The sequence below is a fragment of the Danio rerio genome, chromosome 6, assembly GCF_049306965.1.
Source record: "Danio rerio strain Tuebingen ecotype United States chromosome 6, GRCz12tu, whole genome shotgun sequence".
NCBI lineage: Eukaryota > Metazoa > Chordata > Actinopteri > Cypriniformes > Danionidae > Danio > Danio rerio.
In genome coordinates this window covers 40787916-40800000 of record NC_133181.1, presented here as the reverse complement: position 1 = coordinate 40800000, position 12085 = coordinate 40787916, and the positions used below count along the sequence as shown (strand labels likewise).

Below are 12085 nucleotides of genomic sequence, written 5' to 3'. Positions count from 1 at the left end.
ATATATATATATGTATATATATTTATATGTGTGTGTGCTATAGGTGGCCGTAGTGTATATGTGTGAATGAGTGTGTATGGATGTTTTCCCGTACTGGGTTGCAGCTGGAAGGGCATACGCTGTGTAAAACAAATGCTAAATAGGTTGGCAATTCACTCCGCTGTGGCAACCCATGATGAATAAAGGGACTAAGACGAAGGAAATTTAATGAAGGTTACAGTTTTAATTATTCATTATTATGACTTTTTTATGATTGATAGTGATTTTTTTATGATTTTTCAATTATTAAAAAATTAAAGTAATGGCTTATTTTAAAAGAGATAATCCTAACTGCAAAAGATATATGTTAATTTGTGATGTGAAATCAAAGTGTGTTGTGAAATCACTGTCTTTGTGGTTCTTAATTTTATTAATGCAGCTTCTTTTTTTTTTTTTTTCAAATCATTTGCAATTTTATATGATCTATTCCTTTTTTAATCTCAGTCCTTGGTGTTCTGGCATATTCTGTTCCACTCCATAAATAATCTTTTCCTACAGCCATCACTTGCCGTCCAGCACCTTCAAAGCGTCCTCGCCAGTCTCCAGCAGCAGGGTGTGCATTTTGTTTTAATGGAACAAACTCTTCTATCTCCATACACATCTCCAGCTGTACGAGCTCAGCCACAAGCTTTCTCTTGACATTAGATAAGAGGCTGAAATCTGTCTCTGGCGCATCTGAAGAGAATTGCCAGTAATGCGTGCGAGGAAATCACAAGGGCCCTGCATATAACATTGTCTAGATGCTGAATTCTCTTGATCCCAGGTTCAGGCAAATAAAAATAGCTGTTCTCTCCCCACTATAAGGCTTTTGATGTCACAAAATACGTCTCCGGTGAATGTCTTTATAACCTGACAACTAAGTAATGGAGAAAATGAAGATGCAGTGATACCCTTTCAGCTGAAGATTGCACCGAAATAGGTCAAATTAGCTTTGCATTGAATCGATTGTCCTTCAATGCACATCGTTTGTTATGACCTTCTTTGGTATCAAAGATTCAGTCAGTGATATGGTGAAGAGAGCTTGAGCTCAAAGTCATTTAAAAGGCAGTAAGTTCTGGCACGCTGACAGATTGTTGGACCCTCTTTTTCTCAGACTGACCGCTTTGCATTCACTCCATCTCTGACTGGTTGTTATTTTTTATTATACAGACTTTTAAAGTGATTGTTCATCCCAAAATAAAAATTACCTCACCATTTACTCTCATTTTAAACCCTTATGAATTTCTTTCTTCTGTTGAACATAAAAGAAGATATTTTGAATCATGCTGGTTGATGATACCCATTGACTTCAATAGTAGGAGATTACTGTGAGTGCCACCAACAAGCATAATTCGAAAAAAAAAAAAGGTGCAGAAAAAAGAAAATTAAATAATGTGAGTAAATGATGATACTAATTTCATTTTCAGGTGAACTACCCCTTTAAAACATAGTGTGCGATAAGGTGCCAGATGTGTTTGGCGTGATTTGTTGCTATTTTCAGACCAGCGCATCCCTAATTTTCATGTTTTGCGCCAGGTTGTTTAAATAGCAAATCCATTTGCACCACTTTGGTCTGATCTAGAAAGGAGCATTGTTTTTGCATTGCTGTTTTGAGGAACTAAAATAGACCGCACCATTGACCAACTAAAAGCTGGTCTAAAGTCACAGAGCATGTTAGTTATGCACCTATACAGGTCCAAACGTGTACACATTGCTTAATACACACAGGATATAGGCTACAGCAATACACAAATATATTTACATATGAAATAAAAAAAAGGATTAAAATGTTACAAAAATTATTATTTTCCACATAAATTTAATAAACACTACATCCATGCCTCATCTCGAGGGGCTTTTTCAGTTTATTCATGACCATTTGTATTTCTATAATGTTTATAGTTGTAGTATTTATTATATGCATATTTATATTTGTTTTAATTAAAACAAGTTTAGATTTGTTCACCTGGTTTATGTATGCATCACCATATGGGGTATAAGAATAGGACGTGTGTTTGGAAATTAGTTTGGATATAATTTTTCTGACCACACATCCTTATTATTGTTCATTTATTTGTTTGCTGGATATTAGAACTGGATTTAGAAATAGTTTTGAAACAAATCTTTGCGCTTAACAAACAAAATTAAATATATAGGCTGATGGATGTCTTCAGAATGCGTAAGGCAAGGCAAGGCAAGGCAAGGCATATGGCTTGTTCTTTATCCTTGTGCAGCAGATAGTTTATTTAACTATTTTCTCACTAGTGAAACGTTCAGTATTTCCACTTACAAAATCCGCCATCTAAATAGCAAATGTATTATGGTGCGACACAACTGACTCTTAAAGGGAATGAGAGGAGAGTCTGATAGGTTTGTTGCAGATTATGCTCAAAAAACACTAATAACTTATTAAGAAAACAAGCACAGCCCTATGCCAGGGCGCGGAACATATTTTTCTGAAAAAAAAAATTTTTACTGTTCAGTTTTTGGGTAAATCACAAAACATAAGAATCACCATAGACTTCTGAGCCTTGGAGGGTAGTGTGGTTTCATTTAATTGATGAAGAAAATGCACTAAAGAATGCCAATTAAAATAAATTTTGGCAAAATATAATACATATGACGGAATCGCTGTGGTGCAGTGGGTAGCACGATTGCCTCACAGCCAATAAGGTCACTGGTTCGAGCCTTGGCTGGGTCAGTTGGCTTTTCTGTGTGGAGTTTAAACATTCTCTTCATGTTCGCGTGGGTTTTGTTCAGGTGCTCTGGTTTCCCCCACAGTCCAAAGACGTGGTACAGGTGAATTGGGTAAGCTAAATTGTCTGTAGTGTGTAAATTGTCCATGGATGTTTCCCAGTGATGAGTTACATCTGGAAGGGCATCTGCCGACCAAACGCAATTTCATGGCAATTCGTAACTTTTTGATTTAGTGGCTAATTCGTATGATTTAGCCACTAAACTGACAAAACGTAAAATACTTATGTTTCCTCGTGAGATCAGGCTGGTAAAACATATGCTGAATAAGTTGGTGGTTCATTCCGCTGTGGTAACCCCAGATTACCAAAGGGACTAAGCCAAAAAGAAAATGAATGAATTAATATTTTGACACTCAGCTTCGTTTCTTTTTGATCAATGCCAGTGCTTTGTACTCTAACATTATGTCCAAAACATGTATGTCAATTCATATTTTTAGAATGTTTACATGTTTTATTTCAAATGTGCTTGCTTACTGTAAATGTTGTACGGCTAATATGGCTAAAGCTAGCATTCACTCTGTTTGTATAAGAACAGAAGACATTCGATGTCAACATATTTCATAAACACATGTACTATACATTGTTTGATCAAGTGAAAGTTGAACCTTTTATGAAAACTTATCTTTTAAATATGACCATTATGAAAATATAAGAGAACTGTACTTATAGTGTAAGGCCAGTACATTGGAACAAAGCAGTATCTTGCTAGTTTATGAGTTGAATTGATATTACTCCACAATATAAATGCATTTACTAGCATTTAGAAATGTTATTTCGTTCATTCTAGAAGTTGTGGCATCTCCCTCTGCAACTTTGTTGGACTGTTGATTTAATTTGGTCAATTTGACTGCATTAGATTCTCTTGTTTTGTTGTTTCTTGAGTGTCAGAATAACGTGTGAAGGCTCCGCCCTCTTCTGGAAAGCAGAAGCTTTGAATTTAAAGGGACACACACAAAATTTGGTGTGTGTTTTTGCTCACACCAAATGAGTTGTTAGTTGATAAGCTCATCTTCAGAGCTTTGCCACTCTGGTAACTACACCCATGATAAGAAAGTGTTATGAATAAACATATCAGACAATGAGTTTCACCTCATTAACAGGGCAAAGCTTGAAAGGCCTGCTTCAACGTGGCAGTACCGACAGTGGCTATTTTTAAACGTCTGGGTCAGTCTGTGTCCAAGGCAACCGTGTGTAGCTAAGGAAATCCTTCACTGTGGTCCCCGTCGATAGTAACATGCTGGCATCCAGTCTCACCCACACAGACCCTTCAGTGCCGCTGGATCTCTGCAGTGCAGACTCCTACTTGCTTTGACTGAGGTATTTACAAGCCTACTTTTCTGTCTTTGGAGGTTTGCAGACGTGACTGCAAGTTAGCTCTAGATTTACATGTGAATGGACACCCGGAAATAGCATTTTGTCTTCATTTAGTCACCACGCAACACTATTTCAAAACTGCATGGCATTCTCTTTCCTGTGAGACAGGATAGAAATATATTTTGAAGCATTATTCAGCTTTTGAAAATTATGACATGTAAATGCATACCAGAAAGAATGGGTCGTGAAAACAATTTCACTGAGAAATTTGTAGTAAATGTTATATTTAATATATATAAAAATAATTAGTATTAGGAAATTGAATTGATACATTCAATAAAAAAATGATTTTCGCTGTTTGTTTAAACTCCTTATATAAAATGAGCTTATGTTCAATCTACATAGATTTGCATATAAAGTTAACAAAGTTAACTTACTCGATTTCTGTTGGGACAACATGAATGAATTGTGTGGAACCCTGCATATTGTACAGTACATTTAATTAAATGTATATTTTGAAGTAGAAAGATAGTGAAAGATACAACAGTGTTTGCATGTGAAATAGTATCACACACATGCAGTATATCATCAAGTGACTGGAGGCTTGCACTCACTTTTGTGCACACTGAGAACTTTTAGTTAAATATAATATTTGTAAATAATATTATCTTTCTGTCAAAGACCTATAATTTCACTCCACAAGACATCATCAGGAGCTGCAGGAATTGATTTGGACTTAATTGTATGTGTTTATTTTTAATCTCAAAAACAGGCTACCATTGACCTGTGTTAGATTTTGCTATATTTGACTTAACCATTCTTGGGTGGCTCTCCAATGTATTAGATGACACTAATACTGTACATAAAACCAGTAAGCTGATCAAAATTCTTACATGGAGAAGACTTTATTGATGATAATGAATAGTGCAGGGCTTCAAGTAACTTAATCCAAAGTACTGTCTTTGAGACAGTACCTTATACTAGCTACGAACAAATTGTTCTGTGTTTACTAAGCTCAGCAGGACCCTCTCATCAGATGTTTGAGCTGTTGTTTTGTTTATACCTATTGAGATAGTAAAAGGGTCACACCCATCACAAAATGATCATTTAGTTCACACCTATCAGTTTGTATGTGGTTGAAGTAGGTCACCGCAACATACGGATAATTGATCACATCAGAGTTCATTCAATGTAAATGCAACGTCAACATGTATTCACTCATTACTTGTTTCTAACCTTTATGGCAGGGGTCTCAAACTCGCGGCCCGCGGGCCATTTGCGGCCCTCAGTGCAATATTTTGTGGCCCGCGCCGACAGCTGTACACTGACAGAATGTCAATCTATCCGTACACAGCGGTCACTGGCATTCCCTGCCCGCCATGTAAACAAAGGGGCGGGGATGCCGGTGACGTCACCACGCACCCCGCCCCTTTGTTAGACGCTGTGACGGGCGGGAAGTGTTAGGAGGGAACTCGCGCCGGCCAGAACCAAGGTAAGGTAAGGTTCCCGCCCCTGCCTGCCACTTAGCTACCTATCTGCAGCCTGCCACCTACCTAGCTACAGCCTGCATCTTATATATATTATAGGTAGATACAGACTGGTACAGACTGATGTGACTGGAGTGGGGTGGGGGTGTTTTATTTATACATATATACGCCTTTTTTTTAGGTAAGGGCAGGCACGTGCACACATAGGGCTCAACCTGTGCAGTGCACATGCCCTTTTTATTCTTGGATAGAAAGTGCCCTTACAAAATGATCAAAAGTGTCCCCGCGACGCGGCACACCTTCGGTCCCGCCCTTCAGTAGGCGCGCGACAACACAGCTCTTGAGTACGCGCGCGACAACACAGCTGATCAGTACGCGCGCGACAACACCGCTCTTCAGTACGCGCGCATCCACTCTGCAGTGGGTGAGGGAATGGAAGTTTTGAGTGAGTTCCCTCAAGCCATACTGAGGGTCTCAACTGCTTCCGCTCTAAAGCCAAATGTGGTTCAGATTTGTGAGAAGAAGCGCTGTCAAGTCTCTGGCAGCAAGGAGTAGGCAAAAGATGCCATGTTCAGAAGAACGGTTCATAATCTTCACTCAATGTTATATTAATGTTCAGGACACTTCATGTTCAGAAGAAAAAATTGAAACTGTTAATAATGACATTTGAGGACTTTTTTTTTGTGAAATCCCTTATGCGGCCCAGCCTCACTCAGACTTTGCCTCCTGCGGCCCCCAGGTAAATTGAGTTTGAGACCCCTGCTTTATGGCTTTCTTTCTAGTGTTAAAGGTCTCATGAAATAAAAACAATCAGATTTCAGTCTGTTTTAAGGATATCCATAAGCTAGTGCACTAAAAACAGACAAAGGTGACAAAATTTGCTTTTAGAAGATATAAAATTGATATAAACATGTAAAGCTTGAAGTTTGTCATTTAATTTTGTCACAACATTTTTTTACATCACCCCCATACTTCAGTTTCTCATCAAATCTTGACCAATCAATTTTTCTCTAGTATCTGAAATGTCCTGCCCCCTTTAAGATGCTTCTAATTTGATGCACTTGAGCTTGACCACTCTCACTGGCAGAGTAGTGATAAAAACAACACTATTGGCTGTTAAAGGGGAGAATAAAAATGCACATTTCAAAGTACTTCATGGGACCTTAAAAAAGGTGATATTTTGAATGAAGTTAGGTAATCTGACTTACTTAATGTGTGTTTTTCAGCGGAGTAAGTCAATGATGGGAGAATTTCTATTTTTTGTGTTTGATGGAAGAAAGAAATTCAAAAGTTTATAACCACATGAGGGTGAGCAAATTTAACTTTTTGGGTGAACATTTCCTTTAATACACCTCACACATTTCTGTTCAAATAATCCTTAGTAACAACAAGATAATCAGGATATTATCTAGGATTGTCGAAGGGGAAAAAATCGTCCCAAAACCATCCTGATTATCTTGTAGTGTGTACCCAGCTTAACTGGTCGATAATAATGTTGCTGCAGAACCAATAAGCATGTTGATCTAAGAACATGTTGTACTTCAATAAATTACCTTAAGCATGTCTCCTTGAAACAGTGTGATCAGGTTATACTATTTGTATCTGAACACACACAAAAGCAGAACTTGATTTGTGGAGAGAAGATAACCCTTAAACATTTACAAGCTTAAGTGGAATTTGTCAAGTTAGTATAAATATTTCAGGAGTTTCAAAACAACCTCATCCAGTTCCTTATCAGAGCTAACTTTATTGCACATATCAACAGCGTAACACATGAAAATGACTTTAATAGTGTCAGAGTTGTACTACAGCAGTAAAGCTTGTGAAATGAGGATTATCAAAAACACGCATTTATTTACAAATCACACTTACAACGTGACCTGAAACATCAACCACAATATATTATCAAACAATGAATAAACTGAACTCAGGGGTATAAATACACAAGACATGATTAAACTGAAAACATGATACAGGGGGACGACACGGATGGAACTGATGAAACTAACAAATGGTGGGAAAACAGAGCAAAGGAATCACATGACATAAACAGAAGCACATGAAACACAACACAAGGGACATCACACGACACAACAACTACATGAACACAGAATCGTGACAAATTGAACCTTGTGCAATAAAATAACTAAAGTAAAGATCTTAATGTTATTGTGCAAGTGAAGAGCTTCATATTATTAGCATTCCAGGTATTGTCATTTGGATATATTAGATAAACTCTTATTATGCTCCTCATATATAGCATTGCCAGAAAGGAAGTGGTTTGCCTATGGACATTATAGTAGCAGAATATTAAGTGAGCTGAGGGTTTCTCTAATCAACTACAGTATAGCTCTTGTGAAATGAAGTTGAGGAACGAAGAGTAGGTAAAACAAAGTGGATCTAAATGCAACTTTAATAGCATTTGCACAACAAGAGGACATTCATTCATTCACTCTCATTCACATGCAGTATGCCACTTCTTTGGACTTGTGGGGGAAACCGGACCACCTAAAAAGTTAGGTCCACTTTACAGTTCCAAGTTACGATGAGTCACTTTTTAAAAAAAGGCGGGCTTGGACAGAAGAGCATGGGGTTTGTGCATGTTTTCCCTGTTTGTTTTTCAGGTGCTCTGGTTTCCTCCTCAGTCAAAATATGAGGTTTAGGTGAAGTGTAAACAAAATTGGCTGTAGTGTATTTGAGTGAATGAGAGAGTGTGTGGGTGTTTTCTAAAGCTGGAAGGGCCCATACTGCAATAAACAAATTCCAGAGTAAATGGCGGTTCATTCCACTGTGGTAACCCCTGATAAATCAAGGACTAGGCCAGGGATGGGCAAACTTGATCCTCGAGGGCCGGTGTCCCTGCAGAGTTTTGTTCCAACACTAGTCAAACACACCTGAACAAATTAATCAGTGTCTTCAAGATCACTTGAACTCTATAGGGAGGTCTGTTTGAATAGGGTTGGAGCTAAACTATGCAGGACACTGGCCCTCCAGGATCAAGTCTGCCCACACCTGGACTAGGCCAAATGGTATTAAGTGACTTGTCAGTATTTTTCAGTAGTAATAAAATGCAAAACAGCTACTTTAAATTGTAGTAACATCTCACAGTATTTCTGTTTTTCTGCAATTTAATTCAATGTGCTGCCTTGGTGAGCACGAGCCACTTCAGAATACCTTCACTCAGTCTTGTATTTCAAAAATAATAATAAATAATAATAAAAAATATTGACAGCGTTTCATAAACTCCATTATTAAACACCAACTGCTTCACTCTCTGTAAAATATGTCCTTGCTCTAGGCACAATCCACTTAAACTCAGTAGCACTTTCAAACTCCTCGTACATGCCACAGTTCAACAGCAGTTCATTTCTCTCTTTTTTTTTCCCCCATCTCGCTCTCAAGGTTTTTGCTCATCCTTTGTATATGTCATTTTCGTCTAATTGTTTTGCTTTTAGAATGAGTCACCCGAACTGTCACCACATTGCTGCAGTCGTGCTGGGATAATCACTAGAGTCTGTGTGTAAGAAGGAGAACTGCAGGCTAACACTGAGTTAATGGAGAACGCCTTTACTCACTACTTCAGACTGAGACACTGCAGATTGAAGTGGACATCATTGACAGAGACCTAGAACAGAGAACGAACGCAATGTCACCTTGAAATCAAAGGGTCATTTAAGATCAGGAGCAGGGACAATGCTAGGATTTTCAATTTAGGGATGCTCAGCTCCCAATGAAGGTGTAATGGAAAAATAAAATTAAAATGAAATGAAATTATTGATTAATAGCTTATAACTTGGGGTATTCAACAGTAATCACATCTGGCTCATCTGGACTAATTTTGGGGCCCACGACATGCTGAGGATGAATGTATTTTTAATTATAATTTGCAATAAGTGATGCAATTATTAAGCTTTGTGTTTGCATCATTTAAATTCAGTTGATAGATCTGCACATTGTGCTTTTTTATCAGGGGTCGTCCAAAGAAAAGCAGTTGCATTAGACCTGTTGCATCTACCTTTTGAATGCATCAGTTGCCACCCTGTCCTAAATGGGATAGAATTTGATTAAGACAAATTGGAGGTGGAGGAGAAATGAGGTAAGTTCCCAGCAAACAATTTTGTCTTTAATAGATGTCTAATAGACATCTAAACGTAGACAACTTAGCTAAAGTAAGGCTAAACTTGGGCTGTCAGCAAAAATCTAGACATCTAAGAATAGGCAAAACTTGACTAGTCGTCATATAAGATTAGACAGACTTTGGTTTCTATCATACACCCTGCGCAATAAGGCGCAATATGTGTTTGGCGTGACGTTGCTATTTTCAGACCAACACCACAATAATTTTCACCATATTAATATTTATTCAAAAATGATAAGTCTGATTGGCATGAGAGGATATAGCTACAATCTTAAATGCAGAAGGCACATTTTGACCAAATTTGGGCCTTGTAGAAGGAGATGCGTTTGGTTTTAAGGATAGAGTAGTAAAACAGTATGTTGGCTTTTTAAAGCCAACATAAGTATCTTTACAAAAATAAAATAAATAAACAAATAAATAAATAAATAAATAAAGGGTTAAAATGTTTCAAAACACCTTTAAATTTTTTACATAAATATAAAACCGCTGCCTGCATGTCTTCTTCATCTCGGGGGGCTTTTTTAGTTAATTTATGACAACTTGCTTTTATGTAATGTTGTTATTATTATTATTAGCTGTATTATTTATGCATATTTATATTTGTTTTAATAAGAACAAGCTTAGATTTGTCCACCGGTTGGGTTTTGGACCATATGGGGCATATGTGTTTGGATATACTGTAACTCAGTTTTTTGACCACACTTTGTTGTTATTGTTCATTTATTCGTTTGCTGGAAATTAGAACTGAATTTAGAAAACGTTTTAAAACAAATATTTGTGCTTAACAAACAAAAATAAATATGTAGGCTAATGAATATCTTCAGTGGAGTGCATACAACATCATGTGAAGGAGTAAAGAGAGAAAAAGCGAAGAGAATGAAAAAAAAGAGGCAGAATGAAAGAGGCTCGTACTTAACCCTCGCACTGCAGATGGTCTGTTTAACTGTTTTCTTGCAAGTAAAGCGTTCCATTTTTCCACTTACAAAGTCTGCCATGTAAATAGCAAATGGATCATGGTGTGATGCAACTGACTCTTAAAGGAATGGGAGATGAGTCACTGATTGGTGTAATGCATGTCATTCTCAAACACACCCATAACTCATTAAAAGAATAAGCATGACCTTGTTGGACCATATGTCACCCAAACCTTATTTTTCCACATCTTTTAAAAACAAAAATGCTTGCTGGATTGGCTAAATATACTGTATAAACACATATTAATGTAGTCCCCATGATTACATAAGCGAGGTAACCTATGCCAAACTGGCTGATTATCTGATCCTGCTCTTCCCAAACCTTATTAATAAATCATCGAGACAAAAAATGCAAATATACAGATAATATAACAATCTATTGATAAACTTACACCTTGTGCTGTATTTCTGTTTTGCTCTGATAACACCTCATTCACACTAGCAGTGATTTTGTCGCTGCCTTTCGCTCTGAAGAGGGGTCTGGTTCCCTTGTGCAGTGCAATCTGAGCTGCATCCTATGCTTTTTAATACGCTCACCTAACTCCATCCCAATCCTATCCCTCACAGTGATGTCACTTTCTCCATTGAGTGTATTGTGTCTGACATTACATCACTGAGATATGCAGTCTCAGCTTGCATCATCAAGGCTGCATCCAGATACAAGTGGTCGGCGGATTGCAATTGAAGTTGCTACTGGACGTTTCTACCCTGAGGATGCTTAGGTAATGTTTATGATGATATTCACTGGGAGCAAATGAGTTAACGTGCCACTAAACATAAACATTAATCAGGAAAAACATGAAATATAAATGGATTCAGTTTAAAAAATGCTTAATTACAATCATGATCAAGAAAAAAAGTGTGTTCTTTGTCATTTTGGAAATTAAATTTCTGACTGCTGCAAATGCTGACATTGTGATAATTCATGCCACACACAAAAAAATATTTAATGGGTTTACTACATTTTTTTAGGTAACAGGTTGCAAACTATTTATATTGGCTGAATTTAAACAAACAAATTAGATTTAGTAATGTTTAACTTAATTGGTTTCTTTAAATTTAGCCCATATAAAACATTGTGCTACCAACAGAATATTTGTATGGTTATAGTTAGAGTTTGGGGTAGGTTTGGGTAATATTACAAATACATATCACACCACTCTACGTCAAAATTATGCTGGTAGTGTTGCACCCCTGGAAAAAGGGAATTTAATGAACAATCATCAGACACAATATCTCAAGCTGCTGTTTGCGTTTTGTATTAACGTTGTCACACAGTGCAGTTTTTCTTTAAAAATTAATACATAAACAAATAAACACATTAATACATCAAATTACATCAATATATTTTGAACACAGTGCTACAAATGTTTTTTTTTCTTTTAAAGTAACACTCTA

At 37.0% G+C, this 12085-nt stretch overlaps 1 protein-coding gene across 7 annotated transcripts in view; it reads left to right on the top strand.

Annotated features, from left to right (window-relative positions):
• gabrg3 (gamma-aminobutyric acid type A receptor subunit gamma3) overlaps positions 1 to 12085 on the top strand; it is a 234214-nt gene that overhangs the window by 108256 nt on the left and 113873 nt on the right. For 2 of the 7 annotated variants that reach the window (XM_073954346.1, XM_073954348.1), the window contains one exon: positions 9546 to 9671. The exons of 4 other annotated variants lie outside the window; for them this stretch is intronic. The gene's annotated coding sequence lies outside the window, so the exon portion shown is untranslated. Of the gene's footprint in view, positions 1 to 3874; positions 4092 to 9545; positions 9672 to 12085 lie in introns of those variants that run through there. One more of the 7 variants, XM_073954347.1, reaches the window with a different exon arrangement.